This window comes from Chenopodium quinoa, unplaced genomic scaffold, assembly GCF_001683475.1.
Source record: "Chenopodium quinoa cultivar QQ74 unplaced genomic scaffold, ASM168347v1, whole genome shotgun sequence".
Taxonomy (NCBI): domain Eukaryota; kingdom Viridiplantae; phylum Streptophyta; class Magnoliopsida; order Caryophyllales; family Amaranthaceae; genus Chenopodium; species Chenopodium quinoa.
The window spans coordinates 5,456-29,919 of record NW_018742822.1 but is presented as its reverse complement, the minus strand read 5'-3'; the positions used below and the strand labels follow the sequence as shown (position 1 = coordinate 29,919).

Genomic DNA, 24,464 nt, shown 5'->3' with positions numbered 1-24,464 from the left:
TCAAAAAATTTTGTTTGAACGTGTTTGACTGTATTTGGATCCACTAAGATTTGTTTGAATGTGTTTGACTTTTATTTGATTCATAAAGCTTTGTTTGAACGTGTTTGACTTTCATTTGATTGAAAAAGCTCTGTTTGAAAGTGTTTAACTTTCGTTTGATTCAAGAAGCTTTGTTTGAATGTGTTTGAGTTTATTTCGATTCAAAAACATATATTTGAATGTGTTTGACTCTCATTTGAGTCAAAAAGCTTTGTTTGAATGTGTTTGACATTCATTAGATTCAAAAAGCTTTGTTTGAATGTATTTGACTTTCATTTGATTCAAAAAGCTTTGTTTCAATGTGTTTGACTGTATTTCGATCCAAAAAGATTTGTTTGAATGTGTTTCAGTTTCATTTGATTCAAAAAGCTTTGTTTGAACGAGTCTGACATTCATTTGAGTCAAAAAGCTATGTTTGAATGTGTTTGACTTTCATTTGATTTTTAAAGATTTGTTTTAATGTGTTTGACTTTTATTTGATTCAAAAAGCTTTTTTGAATGTGTTTGACACTCTTTTTATTCAAAAAGTTTTGTTTAAATATGTTTGACTTCATTTGATCCAAAAAGATTTGTTTGAATTTGTTTGACTTTCATTAGATTCATAAAGCATTGTTTGAACGTGTTTGACTTTCATTTGATTCAAGAAGCTTTGTTTGAATGTGTTTGACTTTCATTACATTCACAAAGCTTTGTTTGAATGTGTTTAACTTTCATTTGATTTTGAAAGATTTGTTTTAATGTGTTTGACTTTCATTTGATTCAAAAACTTGTTTGAATGTGTTTAACTTTCTTTTGATTCAAAAAGCTTAATTTGAATTTGTTTTACTTTATTTCGATTCAAAAATTATTGTTTGAATGTGTTTAACTTTCATTAGATTCAAAAAGCTTTGTTTGAATGTATTTAACTTTCATTTGATTCAAAAAGCTTTGTTTTAATGTTTTTGACTTTCATTTGATTCAAAAACTTTTGTTTGAATGTGTTTGACTTTCTTTTTATTCAAAAAGTTTTGTTTGAATGTGATTGACTGTATTTGGATCCACTAAGATTTGTTTGAATGTGTTTGACTTTTATTTGATTCATAAAGCTTTGTTTGATTATGTTTGACTTTCATTTGATTCAAAAAGCTCTGTTTGAATGTGTTTAACTTTCGTTTGATTCAAGAAGCATTGTTTGAATGTGTTTGACTTTATTTCGATTCAAAAACATATATTTGAATGTGTTTAACTTTCATTTGATTTTGAAAGATTTGTTTTAATGTGTTTGACTTTCATTTGATTCAAAAACTTCTTTGAATGTGTTTAACTTTCTTTTGATTTAAAAAGCTTAATTTGAATTTGTTTTACTTTATTTCGATTTAAAAATTATTGTTTGAATGTGTTTAACTTTCATTAGATTCAAAAAGCTTTGTTTGAATGTATTTAACTTTCATTTGATTCAAAAAGCTTTGTTTTAATGTTTTTGACTTTCATTTGATTCAAAAACTTTTGTTTGAATGTGTTTGACTTTCTTTTTATTCAAAAAGTTTGTTTGAATGTGATTGACTGTATTTGGATCCACTAAGATTTGTTTGAATGTGTTTGACTTTTATTTGATTCATAAAGCTTTGTTTGATTATGTTTGACTTTCATTTGATTCAAAAAGCTCTGTTTGAATGTGTTTAACTTTCGTTTGATTCAAGAAGCTTTGTTTGAATGTGTTTGAGTTTATTTCGATTCAAAAACATATATTTGAATGTGTTTGACTCTCATTTGATTCAAAAAGCTTTGTTTGAATGTGTTTACATTCAATAGATTCAAAAAGCTTTGTTTGAATGTATTTGACTTTCATTTGATTCAAAAAGCTTTGTTTGAACGCGTTTGACTTTCATTTGATTCAAAAACTTTTGTTTGAATGTTTTTGACTTTCATTTGATTCAAAAAGCTTTTTTTGAACGAGTTTGACATTCATTTGATTCAAAAATCTTTGTTTGAATGTGTTTGACTTTCATTTGATTCAAAAAGCTATGTTTGAATGTGTTTAAATTTCATTTGATTTTTAAAGATTTGTTTTAATGTGTTTGACTTTAATTTGATTCAAAAAGCTTATTTGAATGTGTTAGGTACTCTTTTGATTCAAACAGCTTTGTTTGAATTTGTTTTACTTTATTTCGATTCAAAAAGAATGGTTTAAATGTGTTTGACTTTCATTAGATTCAAAAAGCTTTGTTTGAATGTATTTGACTTTCATTCGATCCAAAAAGAATTGTTTGAATGTGTTTGACTTTCATTAGATTCAAAAAGCTTTGTTGGAATGTATTTGACTTTCATTTAATTCAAAAGGCTTTGTTTGAATGTATTTAACTTTCATTTGATTCTAAAAGCTTTGTTTTAATGTTTTTGACTTTCATTTGATTCAAAAACTTTTGTTTGAATTTGTTTGACTTTCTTTTTATTCAAAAAGTTTTGTTTGAATGTGATTGACTGTATTTGGATCCACTAAGATTTGTTTGAATGTGTTTGACTTTTATTTGATTCATAAAGCTTTGTTTGATTATGTTTGACTTTCATTTGATTCAAAAAGCTCTGTTTGAATGTGTTTAACTTTCGTTTGATTCAAGAAGCATTGTTTGAATGTGTTTGAGTTTATTTCGATTCAAAAACATATATTTGAATGTGTTTAACTTTCATTTGATTTTGAAAGATTTGTTTTAATGTGTTTGACTTTCATTTGATTCAAAAACTTCTTTGAATGTGTTTAACTTTCTTTTGATTCAAAAAGCTTAATTTGAATTTGTTTTACTTTATTTCGATTTAAAAATTATTGTTTGAATGTGTTTAACTTTCATTAGATTCAAAAAGCTTTGTTTGAATGTATTTAACTTTCATTTGATTTAAAAAGCTTTGTTTTAATGTTTTTGACTTTCATTTGATTCAAAAACTTTTGTTTGAATGTGTTTGACTTTCTTTTTATTCAAAAAGTTTGTTTGAGATTAGGATCGTTTTGGAATGGGCTAGTTCAATTAGAATCAAGTTCGTCACAAAAGAAAACAAGATAAACACTCAATGTAGAAGCGGGTTCTAAATTGCGTGTATGGTGGATAAACTTGACCAAACACAAAGTAAGGCTAGATTATCAAGCTTATACTAACTAAACACTAAGTAAAGAAAGTATAAGTTCGTGAAACACAAAGTAACACAAGAAATTCACAAAGAAAATCAGATTTTGTTGTTTTTAATCACTCTTGCCTAAAACGAATGGCAAGTGTTCTATTTATAGGAAGCTTTACAAGCCTTAAAGGAACTCTTCAACTTCCTAACTTACATGCCTAAAACAGAAGAAACAAGCTTCAATAAAAGCTTTGTAACTCCTTTTACATGCTTAAAAACAAAACTAAAAGCTAGGCATGATTCAAGCCTAGAATCACGCCTTTACTAGGCCACGAAAATGGCTGTTTATTTGAGGCCTTAATGGCAGCTATTACATGCATTCTTTGACAGAAAAATAACCCCCTAATCAAAGCTTTTAATGACTAAAACAAACAGCAAACAACTCATAATCATTCCCCACAAAAATCGCCATGAACCAAGCTTGTAACCCCCACTTAAATGTGGCTGTTTGAAACTCCTTGTGGCTGTTTGAAAGTCTTCTTGGATGCTCCTTTAACTGGTTACTTTGTCCCCTTTGTCCTCTTCCCATTTAAGGCAAGAAACAAAAGGATTCTTGGAAGAGAATCCCACGAAATTAGCATCCAAAGACTTGGACTTTTCGTGGATGAACAAAGCATGGACCGTAGCTTGAACTTCTTGGACTTTAGTTTGAACTTGATTGCTTGCTGCCATATCATTCTCCCCCTCTTCGAAAAAGTTTGCCCTCAAACTTTCATCATCTAGATATGGACTCAAGTCTCCCACATTGAAAGTTGCACTTGCTCCACCAAATTCACTAGGTAGATCAATCTTGTAAGCACTTTCCCCAATTTTCTCCAAGACTTGAAAGGGACCATCGGACCTAGGCATGAGCTTGTTTTTCCGAAGGTTAGGAAAACGTTCTTTCCTTAAGTGTAACCAAACCAAGTCACCCTTAGCAAATGTAGGTTGTTTTCGGTTCTTATTTGCACGGTCTTTGTAGACTTTGTTCATAGCCTCAATCTTCTCTTTGACTTTGGTGCATGTTTTCTGAAATGCTTCCCATCTCTTCTTAGGTTCACCATGTATCAAGTCTCCTTTAGGCAAAGGAATTAACTCAATAGGTAGTAAAGGATTAATCCCATACACCACTTCAAAAGGACTACGAGTAGTGGTTGATGAAGGGGACCTATTGTAAGCAAATTCGGCATGGGCTAACTTAACATCCCAATCCTTTTGAGTTCTATTCACTAGACTACGTAACAAAGCACCAAGGGTTCTATTAGTCACTTCCGTTTGACCATCCGTTTGTGGATGATGAGAAGTACTAAATAAGAGCTTAGTACCCACCAATTTCCACAAGATTCTCCAAAAATGACTAAGGAACTTAGTGTCCCTATCCGAAACAATGGACCTTGGAACCCCATGTAAACGAATGATTTCTCTAAAGTATAAATCAGCAACTTTAGAAGCATCATCCGTTTTGTGGCATGGAACAAAATGAGCCATTTTAGAAAAAACGGTCCACTACCACCATGATACTATCTTTCCCCCTTTGAGTCCTAGGAAGACCCACAATAAAATCCATGCTCACTCCTTCCCATGGAACATTAGGAACGGGTAATGGAGTGTAAAGACCTTTGTGAAAAGTACTCTTGGATTTTTGACAAGTAGAGCACCTTTCCACAACATGAGTCACGTCCTTCACCATATGAGGCCAATAGAAATGTTCTTGAAGCATCTCCAATGTCTTATGTATGCCGAAATGACCAGCAATCCCTCCCCCATGGATTTCACGAACCAAAAGCTCACGCACACCATTCTTAGGCACACAAAGTTTGTTGCCTTTGAACAAAAACCCATCTTGAACCGTATAGTCTTGAGTAGGTTTCTTGAATTTTCCCGAAAAATCCTCATCTTCTTCATAGTGACCTTTCAAGTGTTCAAACCCAAGAATCTTCGTATGCACCATAGCTAAGAGATAGCTTCTTCTTGACAAAGCATCCGCCACCACATTCTTCTTGCCCTCCTTATACCTTGAACTAAATGTAAAAGATTGAAGAAATTCAACCCATTTAGCATGTCGGTAATTAAGTTTCTGTTGGCCATGAATGAATTTTAAGGCTTCATGATCCGAATGTAGAACAAACGGTTTAGGCCTTAAGTAATGTGACCAATGATCAAGAGCTCGAACAATGGCATAGAATTCACGATCATAGTTTGAATAATTAAGCTTAGCACCACTTAATTTTTCACTAAAGTAACAAATTGGTCTTCTTCCTTGTATAAGAACCGCACCAATGCCCACGCCACTTGCATCACACTCAACCTCAAACAACTTATCAAAATCTGGTAATGCAAGAACCGTAGTGTTGCACAACTTTTCCTTGATTTCATCAAAAGCTTTTTGGGCAGCTTCACTCCATTGAAATGCACCTTTCTTCAACAATTCGGTCAAAGGAGCCGTGATGGATGAAAAGTTCTTGATGAAAATTCTGTAAAATGAAGCAAGACCATGAAAACTTCTTACTTCATGCACATCTTTCGGCACCTTCCATGTTGCAATAGCCTTGACTTTCTCGGGATCAACCTGTACACCTTCACTAGATACAACATAGCCTAGGAAAGTAATATGGTTACACATGAAAGCACACTTTTCTAATTTCCCATACAATTTGTTATCCCTCAAAACCCCAAATAAAGATCTTAAGTGAAACAAATGTTCATCTATGGATTTGCTATATACTAGAATATCATCTAAATATACAACAATGAATTTGTTTAGAAAAGGACGCAATACCTCATTCATGAGTCTCATAAACGAACTAGGAGCATTGCAAAGACCAAATGGCATGACAAGCCATTCGTACAAGCCTTGCTTAGTCTTGAAAGCTGTTTTCCACTCATCTCCCTCACGAATTCGCATTTGATGATAACCACTTCTCAAATCAATTTTACTGAAAATTTTGGCTCCACTCAACTCATCAAACATGTCTTGAAGCCTTGGCATAGGAAATCTGTATTTGATGGTAATGTTATTGACGGCACGACTATCAATACACATCCTCCAAGTTCCCTCTTTCTTAGGCACCAAAAGAGCAGGAACGGCACATGGACTAAGGCTTTCACGCACATAACCTCTTTCCATAAGTTCTTCTACTTGTCTTTGCAATTCCTTGGCTTGATCGGGGCTACACCTATAGGCTGGTTTGTTAGGCAATTGAGCTCCCGGAATCAAGTCAATAGCATGTTCAATACCTCGCAATGGAGGTAATCCTTGTGGTAAATCATTAGGAAAAACATCAGAAAATTCTTCTAGCAATTCCTTCAAAGACGGTAAGTTAGTAACATAGGAATAGGTATCATCAACAGGTTTAACAACAAGTAAAAACCCTTCCCCTTCCATAGCAAATTCACGCTCAAACTCACTCTTAGAAACCAAATAGTTAGGTTTCTTTTCCACCATAGGTTCAACCTTTGGAGGTAAAGGAAGTAACCTGATTTTCTTTCCCCCATGATTAGTGACCGTATAGACATTAGAAACACCATCATGCAAAGCACTTCGATCAAATTGCCATGGTCTACCAAGCAATATATGACACGCACTCATAGGCAAAACATCACACCAACGTTCATCATGAAAATTTCCAATTGTAAAAGAAACTAGTGCTTGTTTCTTAACCTTCAAACCGGTTTCGTTATCTAACCAATTTAACTTGTAAGGTTTAGCATGCTCACGAGTGGGTAATTTAAGCTTGCTTACAAGTTCAGTAGAGGCCACATCCGTACAAGAACCACCATCTACAATCACATCACAAATCTTGTCCCGTACCTTGCACCTCGTATGGAAAAGATTCTCTCTTTGTTGCACATCCTTGAGAGGCTCGGAATGTAGGATCCTTCTCACAACACCACACAATGGAGTGGCGTTTTCTTCAGCCCCATACTCCTCATATTCCTCTTCCTCTTCCTCATTTTCCTCGGAATCATACCCTCCTTCATGGATGGTGAGTGTGTTCCGTTTTGGACACTCACTAGCAATATGTCCTTTCTCATGGCATTTGTAACACGTCCTCTTGGGGATTTCTTGCTTGGAATCCGTTTTTCCTCCATAACCTTTGGACGAGTTAGGAGTAAAAGTGGATTTAGAAGCAACCTCGCCTTTTCCCATGGAAGGAAAAGCTTTGTAAGGAAGCCTAGATGTAGGTCTTGGCTTATCTTCTTTGTGTTGTGCCTCAACCTTTCTAGCAGCCTTCACAACCTCTTCATAGGTGGAATAAGGTAGGAGATCCACCTTATTAGAGATTGGTTTAGACAACCCTTTAGTGAAACGGGCAATTTTGAGTGGTTCTTTCTCTTGCATATCACACACCAAACTGAGTTTCTCAAACTCTCGCACATAGTCATCAACACTTCGTTCACCTTGAGCTAGGCGAGTCAATTTGACATATTGATCTTGCACATACTCATGTGGAACCCAACGTTGTTCCATCTTCTTCTTGAGTTTCATCCATGACTCAATCTTATCTTTTCCTTCTCTTCTCCTCTTGGCCTTTAGATTATCATACCAAAGCCCAGCAAGCTTGGTTAACTTAAGAACCGCCATTTTACAACTCCTAGCATCATCATACTCCTTATACTCAAAGATACTCTCCATCCTACGTACCCAATCAAAAAAAACTTCCGGATCACTAGAACCATCAAAGTCGGGAAGGTCTAGCTTGACACTTCTATCATCTTGGTGACCACGGAATTGTGATTCACCTTGGGTGGGTGTGGAATTTTCTAATTCCTCTAACCTTCTACCTTGTCTAAGGCATAGGTCCGCAATGGCATCCATCCTTGTTTCATGCTTTTTCATTTCGTCATGCATTTCTTGGAGTTTTCCAAGAATGTCTTTCATCACTTCGTGAGATGGTGAGTTGGATGAACCTGGAGTCATTCTCCAAGGCCTTGCTCTGATACCAACTGATATGTAAGTGGATTAGGATCGTTTTGGAATGGGCTAGTTCAATTAGAATCAAGTTCGTCACAAAAGAAAACAAGATAAACACTCAATGTAGAAGCGGGTTCTAAATTGCGTGTATGGTGGATAAACTTGACCAAACACAAAGTAAGGCTAGATTATCAAGCTTATACTAACTAAACACTAAGTAAAGAAAGTATAAGTTCGTGAAACACAAAGTAACACAAGAAATTCACAAAGAAAATCAGATTTTGTTGTTTTTAATCACTCTTGCCTAAAACGAATGGCAAGTGTTCTATTTATAGGAAGCTTTACAAGCCTTAAAGGAACTCTTCAACTTCCTAACTTACATGCCTAAAACAGAAGAAACAAGCTTCAATAAAAGCTTTGTAACTCCTTTTACATGCTTAAAAACAAAACTAAAAGCTAGGCATGATTCAAGCCTAGAATCACGCCTTTACTAGGCCACGAAAATGGCTGTTTATTTGAGGCCTTAATGGCAGCTATTACATGCATTCTTTGACAGAAAAATAACCCCCTAATCAAAGCTTTTAATGACTAAAACAAACAGCAAACAACTCATAATCATTCCCCACAAAAATCGCCATGAACCAAGCTTGTAACCCCCACTTAAATGTGGCTGTTTAATTGTGGCTGTTTGAAACTCCTTGTGGCTGTTTGAAAGTCTTCTTGGATGCTCCTTTAACTGGTTACTTTGTCCCCTTTGTCCTCTTCCCATTTAAGGCAAGAAACAAAAGGATTCTTGGAAGAGAATCCCACGAAATTAGCATCCAAAGACTTGGACTTTTCGTGGATGAACAAAGCATGGACCGTAGCTTGAACTTCTTGGACTTTAGTTTGAACTTGATTGCTTGCTGCCATATCAGTTTTGTTTGAATGTGATTGACTGTATTTGGATCCACTAAGATTTGTTTGAATGTGTTTGACTTTTATTTGATTCATAAAGCTTTGTTTGATTATGTTTGACTTTCATTTGATTCAAAAAGCTCTGTTTGAATGTGTTTAACTTTCGTTTGATTCAAGAAGCATTGTTTGAATGTGTTTGAGTTTATTTCGATTCAAAAACATATATTTGAATGTGTTTAACTTTCATTTGATTTTGAAAGATTTGTTTTAATGTGTTTGACTTTCATTTGATTCAAAAACTTCTTTGAATGTGTTTAACTTTCTTTTGATTCAAAAAGCTTAATTTGAATTTGTTTTACTTTATTTCGATTTAAAAATTATTGTTTGAATGTGTTTAACTTTCATTAGATTCAAAAAGCTTTGTTTGAATGTATTTAACTTTCATTTGATTTAAAAAGCTTTGTTTTAATGTTTTTGACTTTCATTTGATTCAAAAACTTTTGTTTGAATGTGTTTGACTTTCTTTTTATTCAAAAAGTTTGTTTGAATGTGATTGACTGTATTTGGATCCACTAAGATTTGTTTGAATGTGTTTGACTTTTATTTGATTCATAAAGCTTTGTTTGATTATGTTTGACTTTCATTTGATTCAAAAAGCTCTGTTTGAATGTGTTTAACTTTCGTTTGATTCAAGAAGCTTTGTTTGAATGTGTTTGAGTTTATTTCGATTCAAAAACATATATTTGAATGTGTTTGACTCTCATTTGATTCAAAAAGCTTTGTTTGAATGTGTTTGACATTCAATAGATTCAAAAAGCTTTGTTTGAATGTATTTGACTTTCATTTGATTCAAAAAGCTTTGTTTGAACGCGTTTGACTTTCATTTGATTCAAAAACTTTTGTTTGAATGTTTTTGACTTTCATTTGATTCAAAAAGCTTTTTTTGAACGAGTTTGACATTCATTTGATTCAAAAATCTTTGTTTGAATGTGTTTGACTTTCATTTGATTCAAAAAGCTATGTTTGAATGTGTTTAAATTTCATTTGATTTTTAAAGATTTGTTTTAATGTGTTTGACTTTAATTTGATTCAAAAAGCTTATTTCAATGTGTTAGACACTCTTTTGATTCAAAAAGCTTTGTTTGAATTTGTTTTACTTTATTTCGATTCAAAAAGAATGGTTTAAATGTGTTTGACTTTCATTAGATTCAAAAAGCTTTGTTTGAATGTATTTGACTTTCATTCGATCCAAAAAGAATTGTTTGAATGTGTTTGACTTTCATTAGATTCAAAAAGCTTTGTTGGAATGTATTTGACTTTCATTTAATTCAAAAAGCTTTGTTTGAATGTATTTAACTTTCATTTGATTCTAAAAGCTTTGTTTTAATGTTTTTGACTTTCATTTGATTCAAAAACTTTTGTTTGAATGTGTTTGACTTTCTTTTTATTCAAAAAGTTTTGTTTGAATGTGATGGACTGTATTTGGATCCACTAAGATTTGTTTGAATGTGTTTGACTTTTATTTGATTCATAAAGCTTTGTTTGATTATGTTTGACTTTGATTTGATTCAAAAAGCTCTGTTTGAATGTGTTTAACTTTCGTTTGATTCAAGAAGCATTGTTTGAATGTGTTTGAGTTTATTTCGATTCAAAAACATATATTTGAATGTGTTTAACTTTCATTTGATTTTGAAAGATTTGTTTTAATGTGTTTGACTTTCATTTGATTCAAAAACTTCTTTGAATGTGTTTAACTTTCTTTTGATTCAAAAAGCTTAATTTGAATTTGTTTTACTTTATTTCGATTTAAAAATTATTGTTTGAATGTGTTTAACTTTCATTAGATTCAAAAAGCTTTGTTTGAATGTATTTAACTTTCATTTGATTCAAAAAGCTTTGTTTTAATGTTTTTGACTTTCATTTGATTCAAAAACTTTTGTTTGAATGTGTTTGACTTTCTTTTTATTCAAAAAGTTTGTTTGAATGTGATTGACTGTATTTGGATCCACTAAGATTTGTTTGAATGTGTTTGACTTTTATTTGATTCATAAAGCTTTGTTTGATTATGTTTGACTTTCATTTGATTCAAAAAGCTCTGTTTGAATGTGTTTAACTTTCGTTTGATTCAAGAAGCTTTGTTTGAATGTGTTTGAGTTTATTTCGATTCAAAAACATATATTTGAATGTGTTTGACTCTCATTTGATTCAAAAAGCTTTGTTTGAATGTGTTTGACATTCAATAGATTCAAAAAGCTTTGTTTGAATGTATTTGACTTTCATTTGATTCAAAAAGCTTTGTTTGAACGCGTTTGACTTTCATTTGATTCAAAAACTTTTGTTTGAATGTTTTTGACTTTCATTTGATTCAAAAAGCTTTTTTTTAACGAGTTTGACATTCATTTGATTCAAAAATCTTTGTTTGAATGTTTTTGACTTTCATCTTATTCAAAGAGCTTTGTTTGAACGAGTTTGACATCCATTTGATTCAAAAATCTTTGTTTGACAGTGTTTGACTTTAATTTGATTCAAAAAGCTATGTTTGAATGTGTTTAAATTTCATTTGATTTTTAAAGATTTGTTTTAATGTGTTTGACTTTAATTTGATTCAAAAACCTTATTTGAATGTGTTTGACACTCTTTTGATTCAAAAAGCTTTGTTTGAATTTGTTTTACTTTATTTCGATTCAAAAAGAATGGTTTAAATGTGTTTGACTTTCATTAGATTCAAAAAGCTTTGTTTGAATGTATTTGACTTTCATTCGATCCGAAAAGAATTGTTTGAATGTGTTTGACTTTCATTACATTCAAAAAGCTTTGTTTGAATGTGTTTAACTTTCATTTGATTTTGAAAGATTTGTTTTAATGTGTTTGAATTTCATTTGATTTAAAAACTTTTATTTGAATGTGTTTGACTTTCTTTTGATTCAAAAAATTTTGTTTGAACGTGTTTGACTGTATTTGGATCCACTAAGATTTGTTTGAATGTGTTTGACTTTTATTTGATTCATAAAGCTTTGTTTGAACGTGTTTGACTTTCATTTGATTGAAAAAGCTCTGTTTGAAAGTGTTTAACTTTCGTTTGATTCAAGAAGCTTTGTTTGAATGTGTTTGAGTTTATTTCGATTCAAAAACATATATTTGAATGTGTTTGACTCTCATTTGAGTCAAAAAGCTTTGTTTGAATGTGTTTGACATTCATTAGATTCAAAAAGCTTTGTTTGAATGTATTTGACTTTCATTTGATTCAAAAAGCTTTGTTTCAATGTGTTTGACTGTATTTCGATCCAAAAAGATTTGTTTGAATGTGTTTCAGTTTCATTTGATTCAAAAAGCTTTGTTTGAACGAGTCTGACATTCATTTGAGTCAAAAAGCTATGTTTGAATGTGTTTGACTTTCATTTGATTTTTAAAGATTTGTTTTAATGTGTTTGACTTTTATTTGATTCAAAAAGCTTTTTTGAATGTGTTTGACACTCTTTTTATTCAAAAAGTTTTGTTTAAATATGTTTGACTTCATTTGATCCAAAAAGATTTGTTTGAATTTGTTTGACTTTCATTAGATTCATAAAGCATTGTTTGAACGTGTTTGACTTTCATTTGATTCAAGAAGCTTTGTTTGAATGTGTTTGACTTTCATTACATTCACAAAGCTTTGTTTGAATGTGTTTAACTTTCATTTGATTTTGAAAGATTTGTTTTAATGTGTTTGACTTTCATTTGATTCAAAAACTTGTTTGAATGTGTTTAACTTTCTTTTGATTCAAAAAGCTTAATTTGAATTTGTTTTACTTTATTTCGATTCAAAAATTATTGTTTGAATGTGTTTAACTTTCATTAGATTCAAAAAGCTTTGTTTGAATGTATTTAACTTTCATTTGATTCAAAAAGCTTTGTTTTAATGTTTTTGACTTTCATTTGATTCAAAAACTTTTGTTTGAATGTGTTTGACTTTCTTTTTATTCAAAAAGTTTTGTTTGAATGTGATTGACTGTATTTGGATCCACTAAGATTTGTTTGAATGTGTTTGACTTTTATTTGATTCATAAAGCTTTGTTTGATTATGTTTGACTTTCATTTGATTCAAAAAGCTCTGTTTGAATGTGTTTAACTTTCGTTTGATTCAAGAAGCATTGTTTGAATGTGTTTGACTTTATTTCGATTCAAAAACATATATTTGAATGTGTTTAACTTTCATTTGATTTTGAAAGATTTGTTTTAATGTGTTTGACTTTCATTTGATTCAAAAACTTCTTTGAATGTGTTTAACTTTCTTTTGATTTAAAAAGCTTAATTTGAATTTGTTTTACTTTATTTCGATTTAAAAATTATTGTTTGAATGTGTTTAACTTTCATTAGATTCAAAAAGCTTTGTTTGAATGTATTTAACTTTCATTTGATTCAAAAAGCTTTGTTTTAATGTTTTTGACTTTCATTTGATTCAAAAACTTTTGTTTGAATGTGTTTGACTTTCTTTTTATTCAAAAAGTTTGTTTGAATATGATTGACTGTATTTGGATCCACTAAGATTTGTTTGAATGTGTTTGACTTTTATTTGATTCATAAAGCTTTGTTTGATTATGTTTGACTTTCATTTGATTCAAAAAGCTCTGTTTGAATGTGTTTAACTTTCGTTTGATTCAAGAAGCTTTGTTTGAATGTGTTTGAGTTTATTTCGATTCAAAAACATATATTTGAATGTGTTTGACTCTCATTTGATTCAAAAAGCTTTGTTTGAATGTGTTTACATTCAATAGATTCAAAAAGCTTTGTTTGAATGTATTTGACTTTCATTTGATTCAAAAAGCTTTGTTTGAACGCGTTTGACTTTCATTTGATTCAAAAACTTTTGTTTGAATGTTTTTGACTTTCATTTGATTCAAAAAGCTTTTTTTGAACGAGTTTGACATTCATTTGATTCAAAAATCTTTGTTTGAATGTGTTTGACTTTCATTTGATTCAAAAAGCTATGTTTGAATGTGTTTAAATTTCATTTGATTTTTAAAGATTTGTTTTAATGTGTTTGACTTTAATTTGATTCAAAAAGCTTATTTGAATGTGTTAGACACTCTTTTGATTCAAACAGCTTTGTTTGAATTTGTTTTACTTTATTTCGATTCAAAAAGAATGGTTTAAATGTGTTTGACTTTCATTAGATTCAAAAAGCTTTGTTTGAATGTATTTGACTTTCATTCGATCCAAAAAGAATTGTTTGAATGTGTTTGACTTTCATTAGATTCAAAAAGCTTTGTTGGAATGTATTTGACTTTCATTTAATTCAAAAGGCTTTGTTTGAATGTATTTAACTTTCATTTGATTCTAAAAGCTTTGTTTTAATGTTTTTGACTTTCATTTGATTCAAAAACTTTTGTTTGAATTTGTTTGACTTTCTTTTTATTCAAAAAGTTTTGTTTGAATGTGATTGACTTTATTTGGATCCACTAAGATTTGTTTGAATGTGTTTGACTTTTATTTGATTCATAAAGCTTTGTTTGATTATGTTTGACTTTCATTTGATTCAAAAAGCTCTGTTTGAATGTGTTTAACTTTCGTTTGATTCAAGAAGCATTGTTTGAATGTGTTTGAGTTTATTTCGATTCAAAAACATATATTTGAATGTGTTTAACTTTCATTTGATTTTGAAAGATTTGTTTTAATGTGTTTGACTTTCATTTGATTCAAAAACTTCTTTGAATGTGTTTAACTTTCTTTTGATTCAAAAAGCTTAATTTGAATTTGTTTTACTTTATTTCGATTTAAAAATTATTGTTTGAATGTGTTTAACTTTCATTAGATTCAAAAAGCTTTGTTTGAATGTATTTAACTTTCATTTGATTTAAAAAGCTTTGTTTTAATGTTTTTGACTTTCATTTGATTCAAAAACTTTTGTTTGAATGTGTTTGACTTTCTTTTTATTCAAAAAGTTTGTTTGAATGTGATTGACTGTATTTGGATCCACTAAGATTTGTTTGAATGTGTTTGACTTTTATTTGATTCATAAAGCTTTGTTTGATTATGTTTGACTTTCATTTGATTCAAAAAGCTCTGTTTGAATGTGTTTAACTTTCGTTTGATTCAAGAAGCTTTGTTTGAATGTGTTTGAGTTTATTTCGATTCAAAAACATATATTTGAATGTGTTTGACTCTCATTTGATTCAAAAAGCTTTGTTTGAATGTGTTTGACATTCAATAGATTCAAAAAGCTTTGTTTGAATGTATTTGACTTTCATTTGATTCAAAAAGCTTTGTTTGAACGCGTTTGACTTTCATTTGATTCAAAAACTTTTGTTTGAATGTTTTTGACTTTCATTTGATTCAAAAAGCTTTTTTTGAACGAGTTTGACATTCATTTGATTCAAAAATCTTTGTTTGAATGTGTTTGACTTTCATTTGATTCAAAAAGCTATGTTTGAATGTGTTTAAATTTCATTTGATTTTTAAAGATTTGTTTTAATGTGTTTGACTTTAATTTGATTCAAAAAGCTTATTTCAATGTGTTAGACACTCTTTTGATTCAAAAAGCTTTGTTTGAATTTGTTTTACTTTATTTCGATTCAAAAAGAATGGTTTAAATGTGTTTGACTTTCATTAGATTCAAAAAGCTTTGTTTGAATGTATTTGACTTTCATTCGATCCAAAAAGAATTGTTTGAATGTGTTTGACTTTCATTAGATTCAAAAAGCTTTGTTGGAATGTATTTGACTTTCATTTAATTCAAAAAGCTTTGTTTGAATGTATTTAACTTTCATTTGATTCTAAAAGCTTTGTTTTAATGTTTTTGACTTTCATTTGATTCAAAAACTTTTGTTTGAATGTGTTTGACTTTCTTTTTATTCAAAAAGTTTTGTTTGAATGTGATGGACTGTATTTGGATCCACTAAGATTTGTTTGAATGTGTTTGACTTTTATTTGATTCATAAAGCTTTGTTTGATTATGTTTGACTTTGATTTGATTCAAAAAGCTCTGTTTGAATGTGTTTAACTTTCGTTTGATTCAAGAAGCATTGTTTGAATGTGTTTGAGTTTATTTCGATTCAAAAACATATATTTGAATGTGTTTAACTTTCATTTGATTTTGAAAGATTTGTTTTAATGTGTTTGACTTTCATTTGATTCAAAAACTTCTTTGAATGTGTTTAACTTTCTTTTGATTCAAAAAGCTTAATTTGAATTTGTTTTACTTTATTTCGATTTAAAAATTATTGTTTGAATGTGTTTAACTTTCATTAGATTCAAAAAGCTTTGTTTGAATGTATTTAACTTTCATTTGATTCAAAAAGCTTTGTTTTAATGTTTTTGACTTTCATTTGATTCAAAAACTTTTGTTTGAATGTGTTTGACTTTCTTTTTATTCAAAAAGTTTGTTTGAATGTGATTGACTGTATTTGGATCCACTAAGATTTGTTTGAATGTGTTTGACTTTTATTTGATTCATAAAGCTTTGTTTGATTATGTTTGACTTTCATTTGATTCAAAAAGCTCTGTTTGAATGTGTTTAACTTTCGTTTGATTCAAGAAGCTTTGTTTGAATGTGTTTGAGTTTATTTCGATTCAAAAACATATATTTGAATGTGTTTGACTCTCATTTGATTCAAAAAGCTTTGTTTGAATGTGTTTGACATTCAATAGATTCAAAAAGCTTTGTTTGAATGTATTTGACTTTCATTTGATTCAAAAAGCTTTGTTTGAACGCGTTTGACTTTCATTTGATTCAAAAACTTTTGTTTGAATGTTTTTGACTTTCATTTGATTCAAAAAGCTTTTTTTGAACGAGTTTGACATTCATTTGATTCAAAAATCTTTGTTTGAATGTGTTTGACTTTCATTTGATTCAAAAAGCTATGTTTGAATGTGTTTAAACTTCATTTGATTTTTAAAGATTTGTTTTAATGTGTTTGACTTTAATTTGATTCAAAAAGCTTATTTGAATGTGTTTGACACTCTTTTGATTCAAAAAGCTTTGTTTGAATTTGTTTTACTTTATTTCGATTCAAAAAGAATGGTTTAAATGTGTTTGACTTTCATTAGATTCAAAAAGCTTTGTTTGAATGTATTTGACTTTCATTCTATCCAAAAAGAATTGTTTGAATGTGTTTGACTTTCATTAGATTCAAAAAGCTTTGTTGGAATGTATTTGACTTTCATTTAATTCAAAAAGCTTTGTTTGAATGTGTTTGAATTTCATTTGATTTAAAAACTTTTATTTGAATGTGTTTGACTTTCTTTTGATTCAAAAAGTTTTGTTTGAACGTGTTTGACTGTATTTGGATCCACTAAGATTTGTTTGAATGTGTTTGACTTTTATTTGATTCATAAAGCTTTGTTTGAACGTGTTTGACTTTCATTTGATTCAAAAAGCTCTGTTTGAAAGTGTTTAACTTTCGTTTGATTTAAGAAGCTTTGTTTGAATGTGTTTGAGTTTATTTCGATTCAAAAACATATATTTGAATGTGTTTGACTCTCATTTGATTCTAAAAGCTTTGTTTGAATGTGTTTGACATTCATTAGATTCAAAAAGCTTTGTTTGAATGTATTTGTCTTTCATTTGATTCAAAAAGCTTTGTTTGAATGTGTTTGACATTCAATAGATTCAAAAAGCTTTGTTTGAATGTATTTGACTTTCATTTGATTCAAAAAGCTTTGTTTGAATGCGTTTGACTTTCATTTGATTCAAAAACTTTTGTTTGAATGTGTTTGACTTTCATTTGATTCAAAGAGCTTTGTTTGAACGAGTTTGACATTCATTTGATTCAAAAATATTTGTTTGAATGTGTTTGATTTTCATTTGATTCAAAAAGCTTTGTTTGAATGTGTTTGACATTCATTTGATTCAAAAAGCTTTATTTGAATGTGTTTGACTATCACTATATTCAAAAAGGTTTGTTGGAATGTGTTTAACTTTAATTTGATTTTGAAAGATTTGTTTTAATGTGTTTGACTTTCATTTGATTCAAAAAGCTTGTTTGAATGTGTTTTTTAGTTTCTTTTAATTCAACAAGCTTAATTTGAATTTGTTTCACTTTATTTCTATTCAAAAAGAATTGTTTGAATGTGTTTAACTTTCATTTGATTCAAAAAGCTTTGTTTGAATGTATTTAACTTTCATTTGATTCAATAAGCTTTGTTTGAACGTGTTTGACTTTCATTTGATTCAAAAAGCTTTGTTTGAATGTGTTTGACTTTCATTTTATTCAAAAAGCTATGAGTGAATGTGTTTGACTTTCTTTTGATTCATAAAGCTTTGTTTGAATGTGTTTGACTGTATTTCGATCCAAAAAGATTTATTGAACGTGTTTGACTTTCATTTGATTCAAAAAGCTTTGTTTGAACGTATTTGACTTTATTTCGAATCAAAAAGGTTTATTTGAATGTGTTTGACTTTCATTTGATTCAAAAAGCTTTGTTTGAATGTGTTTGACTTTCATTTGATTCAAAAAGCTATGTTTGAATGTATTTAAATTTCATTTGATTTTTAAAGATTTGTTTTAATGTGTTTGACTTTAATTTGATTCAAAAAGCTTATTTGAATGTGTTAGACACTCTTTTGATTCAAAAAGCTTTGTTTGAATTTGTTTTACTTTATTTCGATTCAAAAAGAATGGTTTAAATGTGTTTGACTTTCATTAGATTCAAAAAGCTTTGTTTCAATGTATTTGACTTTCATTCGATCCAAAAAGAATTGTTTGAATGTGTTTGACTTTCATTAGATTCAAAAAGCTTTGTTGGAATGTATTTGACTTTCATTTAATTCTAAAAGCTTTGTTTGAATGTATTTAACTTTCATTTGATTCTAAAAGCTTTGTTTTAATGTTTTTGACTTTCATTTGATTCAAAAACTTTTGTTTGAATGTGTTTGACTTTCTTTTTATTCAAAAAGTTTTGTTTGAATGTGATTGACTGTATTTGGATCCACTAAGATTTGTTTGAATGTGTTTGACTTTTATTTGATTCATAAAGCTTTGTTTGATTATGTTTGACTTTCATTTGATTCAAAAAGCTCTGTTTGAATGTGTTTAACTTTCGTTTGATTCAAGAAGCATTGTTTGAATGTGTTTGAGTTTATTTCGATTCAAAAACATATATTTGAATGTGTTTAACTTTCATTTGATTTTGAAAGATTTGTTTTAATGTGTTTGACTTTCATTTGATTCAAAAACTTCTTTGAATGTGTTTAACTTTCTTTTGATTCAAAAAGCTTAATTTGAATTTGTTTTACTTTATTTCGATTTAAAAATTATTGTTTGAATGTGTTTAACTTTCATTAGATTCAAAAAGCTTTGTTTGAATGTATTTAACTTTCATTTGATTCAAAAAGCTTTGTTTTAATGTTTTTGACTTTCATTTGATTCAAAAACTTTTGTTTGAATGTGTTTGACTTTCTTTTTAATCAAAAAGTTTGTTTGAATGTGATTGACTGTATTTGGATCCACTAAGATTTGTTTGAATGTGTTTGACTTTTATTTGATTCATAAAGCTTTGTTTGATTATGTTTGACTTTCATTTGATTCAAAAAGCCCTGTTTGAATGTGTTTAACTTTCATTTGATTCAAGAAGCTTTGTTTGAATGTGTTTGAGTTTATTTCGATTCAAAAACATATATTTGAATGTGTTTAACTTTCATTTGATTTTGAAAGATTTGTTTTAATGTGTTTGACTTTCATTTGATTCAAAAACTTCTTTGAATGTGTTTAACTTTCTTTTGATTCAAAAAGCTTAATTTGAATTTGTTTTACTTTATTTCAATTTAAAAATTATTGTTTGAATGTGTTTAACTTTCATTAGATTCAAAAAGCTTTGTTTGAATGTATTTAACTTTCATTTGATTCAAAAAGCTTTGTTTTAATGTTTTTGACTTTCATTTGATTCAAAAACTTTTGTTTGAATGTGTTTAACTTTCTTTTTATTCAAAAAGTTTTGTTTGAATGTGATTGACTGTATTTGGATCCACTAAGATTTGTTTGAATGTGTTTGACTTTTATTTCATTCATAAAGCTTTGTTTGATTATGTTTGACTTTCATTTGATTCAAAAAGCTCTGTTTGAATGTGTTTAACTTTCGTTTGATTCAAGAAGCTTTGTTTGAATGCGTTTGAGTTTATTTCGATTCAAAAACATATATTTGAATGTGTTTGACTCTCATTTGATTCAAAAAGCTTTGTTTGAATGTGTTTGACATTCAATAGATTCAAAAAGCTTTGTTTGAATGTATTAGACTTTCATTTGATTCAAAAAGCTTTGTTTGAACGCGTTTGACTTTCATTTGATTCAAAAACTTTTGTTTGAATGTGTTTGACTTTCATTTGATTCAAAGAGCTTTGTTTGAACGAGTTTGATATTCATTTGATTCAAAAATCTTTGTTTGAATGTGTTTGACTTTCATTTGATTCAAAAAGCTATGTTTGAATGTGTTTAAATTTCATTTGATTTTTAAAGATTTGTTTTAATGTGTTTGACTTTAATTTGATTCAAAAAGCTTATTTGAATGTGTTTGACACTCTTTTGATTCAAAAAGCTTTGTTTGAATTTTTTTTACTTTATTTCGATTCAAAAAGAAAGGTTTAAATGTGTTTGACTTTCATTAGATTCAAAAAGCTTTGTTTGAATGTATTTGACTTTCATTCGATCCAAAAAGAATTGTTTGAATGTGTTTGACTTTCATTAGATTCAAAAAGTTTTGTTGGAATGTATTTGACTTTCATTTAATTCAAAAAGCTTTGTTTGAATGTGTTTGAATTTCATTTGTTTTAAAAACTTTTATTTGAATGTTTTTGACTTTCTTTTTATTCAAAAAGTTTTGTTTAAATATGTTTGACTATATTTCGATCCAAAAAGATTTGTTTGAATGTGTTTGACTTTCATTAGATTCATAATGCATTGTGACTTTCATTTGATTCAAAAAGCTTGTTTGAATGTGTTTAAATTTCTTTTGATTCAAAAAGCTTAATTTGATTTTGTTTTACTTTATTTCGATTCAAAAAGCTTTGTTGGAATGTGTTTGACAATCATTAGATTCAAAACGCGTTGTTTGAATGTATTTGACTTTCATTTGATTCACAAAGCTTTGTTTGAATGTGTTTGACTTTCATTTGGTTCAAAAACTTTTATTTGAATGTGTTTGACTTTCTTTTTATTCAAAAAGTTTTGTTTAAATATGTTTGACTGTATTTCAATCCAAAAAGATTTGTTTGAATTTGTTTGACTTTCATTAGATTCATAAAGCATTGTTTGAACGTGTTTGACTTTCATTTGATTCAAAAATCTTTGTTTGAATGTGTTTGACTTTCATTACATTCAAAAAGCTTTGTTTGAATGTGTTTAACTTTCATTTGATTTTGAAAGATTTGTTTTAATGTGTTTGACTTTCATTTGATTCAAAAACTTGTTTGAATGTGTTTTACTTTCTTTTGATTCAAAAAGCTTAATTTGAATTTGTTTTACTTTATTTCGATTCAAAAATTATTGTTTGAATGTGTTTAACTTTCATTAGATTCAAAAAGCTTTGATTGAATGTATTTGACTTTCATTTGATTCAAAAATCTTTGTTTTAATGTTTTTGACTTTCATTTGATTCAAAAACTTTTGTTTGAATGTGTTTGACTTTCTTTTGATTCAAAAAGTTTTGTTTGAATGTGATTGACTGTATTTGGATCCACTAAGATTTGTTTGAATGTGTTTGACTTTTATTTGATTCATAAAGCTTTGTTTGAACGTGTTTGACTTTCATTTGATTCAAAAAGCTCTATTTGAAAGTGTTTAACTTTCGTTTGATTCAAGAAGCTTTGTTTGAATGTGTTTGAGTTTATTTCGATTCAAAAACATATATTTGAATGTGTTTGACTCTCATTTGATTCAAAAAGCTTTGTTTGAATGTGTTTGACATTCAATAGATTCAAAAAGCTTTGTTTGAATGTATTTGACTTTCATTTGATTCAAAAAGCTTTGTTTAAATGCGTTTGACTTTCGTTTGATTCAAAAACTTTTGTTTGAATGTGTTAGACTTTCTTTTGATTCAAAAAGTTTAGTTTGAATGTGATTGACTGTATTTGGATCCACTAAGATTTGTTTGAATGTGTTTGACTTTTATTTGATTCATAAAGCTTTGTTTTATTATGTTTGACTTTCATTTGATTCAAAAAGCTCTGTTTGATTGTGTTTAACTTTCGTTTGATTCAAGAAGCTTTGTTTGAATGTGTTTGAGTTTATTTCGATTCAAAAACATATATTTGAATGTGTTTGACTCTCATTTGATTAAAAAAGCTTTGTTTGAATGTGTTTGACATTCAATAGATTCATAAAGCTTTGTTTGAATGTATTTGACTTTCATTTGATTCAAAAAGCTTTGTTTGAATGCGTTTGACTTTCATTTGATTCAAAAACTTTTGTTTGAATGTTTTTTACTTTCATTTGATTCAAAGAGCTTTTTTTGAACGAGTTTGACATTCATTTGATTCAAAAATCTTTGTTTGAATGTGTTTGACTTTCTTTTGATTCAAAAAGCTATGTTTGAATGTGTTTAGATTTCATTTGATTTTTAAAGATTTGTTTTAATGTTTTTGACTTTAATTTGATTCAAAAAGCTTATTTGAATGTGTTTGACACTCTTTTGATTCAAAAAGCTTTGTTTGAATTTGTTTTACTTTATTTCGATTCAAAAAGAATGGTTTAAATGTGTTTGACTTTCATTAGAATCAAAAAGCTTTGTTTGAATGTATTTGACTTTCATTCTATCCAAAAAGAATTGTTTGAATGTGTTTGACTTTCATTAGATTCAAAAAGCTTTGTTGGAATGTATTTGACTTTCATTTAATTCAAAAAGCTTTGTTTGAATGTGTTTGAATTTCATTTGATTTAAAAAGAATTGTTTGAATGTGTTTGACTTTCTTTTGATTCAAAAAGTTTTGTTTGAACGTGTTTGACTGTATTTGGATCCACTAAGATTTGTTTGAATGTGTTTGACTTTTATTTGATTCATAAAGCTTTGTTTGAACGTGTTTGACTTTCAGTTGATTCAAAAAGCTCTGTTTGAAAGTGTTTAACTTTCGTTTGATTCAAGAAGCTTTGTTTGAATGTGTTTGAGTTTATTTCGATTCAAAAACATATATTTGAATGTGTTTGACTCTCATTTGATTCAAAAAGCTTTGTTTGAATGTGTTTGACATTCATTAGATTCAAAAAGCTTTGTTTGAATGTATTTGACTTTCATTTGATTCACAAAGCTTTGTTTCAATGTGTTTGACTGTATTTCGATCCAAAAAGATTTGTTTGAATGTGTTTGAGTTTCATTTGATTCAAAAACCTTTGTTTGAACGAGTCTGACATTCATTTGAGTCAAAAAGCTATGTTTGAATGTGTTTAACGTTCTTTTGATTTTTAAAGATTGTTTTAATGTGTTTGACTTTTATTTGATTCAAAAAGCTTATTTGAATGTGTTTGACACTCTTTTATTTCAAAAAGTTATGTTTAAATATGTTTGACTGTATTTCGATCCAAAAAGATTTGTTTGAATTTGTTTGACTTTCATTAGATTTATAAAGCATTGTTAGAACGTGTTTGACTTTCATTTGATTCAAAAAGCTTTGTTTGAATGTGTTTGACTTTCATTACATTCAAAAAGCTTTGTTTGAATGTGTTTAACTTTCATTTGATTTTGAAAGATTTGTTTTAGTGTGTTTGACTTTCATTTGATTCAAAAACTTGTTTGAATGTGTTTAATTTTCTTTTGATTCATAAAGCTTAATTTGAATTTGTTTTACTTTATTTCGATTCAAAAAGAATTGTTTGAATGTGTTTAACTTTCATTAGATTCAAAAAGCTTTGTTTGAATGTATTTGACTTTCATTAGATTCAAAAATCTTTGGTTTAATGTTTTTGACTTTCATTTGATTCAAAAACTTTTGTTTGAATGTGTTTGACTTTCTTTTGATTCAAAAAAATTTGTTTGAATGTGATTCACTGTATTTGGATCCACTAAGATTTGTTTGAATGTGTTTGACTTTTATTTGATTCATAAAGCTTTGTTTGATTATGTTTGACTTTCATTTGATTCAAAAAACTCTGGTTGAATGTGTTTAACTTTCGTTTGATTCAAGAAGCTTTGTTTGAATGTGTTTGAGTTTATTTCGATTCAAAAACATATATTTGAATGTGTTTGACTCTCATTTGATTCAAAAAGCTTTGTTTGAATGTGTTTGACATTCAATAGATTCAAAAAGCTTTGTTTGAATGTATTTGACTTTCATTTGATTCAAAAAGCTTTGTTTGAATGCGTTTGACTTTCATTTGATTCAAAAACTTTTGTTTGAATGTGTTTGACTTTCATTTGATTCAAAGAGCTTTGTTTGAACGAGTTTGACATTCATTTGATTCAAAAATCTTTGTTTGAATGTGTTTGACTTTCATTTGATTCAAAAAGCTATGTTTGAATGTGTTTAAATTTCATTTGATTTTTAAAGATTTGTTTTAATGTGTTTGACTTTAATTTGATTCAAAAA

The 24,464-nt window shown here is 28.7% G+C and overlaps 1 pseudogene; it reads right to left on the bottom strand.

Annotated features, from left to right (window-relative positions):
- Nucleotides 1-3,678: 3,678 nt before the first annotated feature.
- On the bottom strand, nt 3,679-8,086 carry LOC110726016 (annotated as a pseudogene).
- Between the last annotated feature and the right edge of the window lie 16,378 nt (nt 8,087-24,464).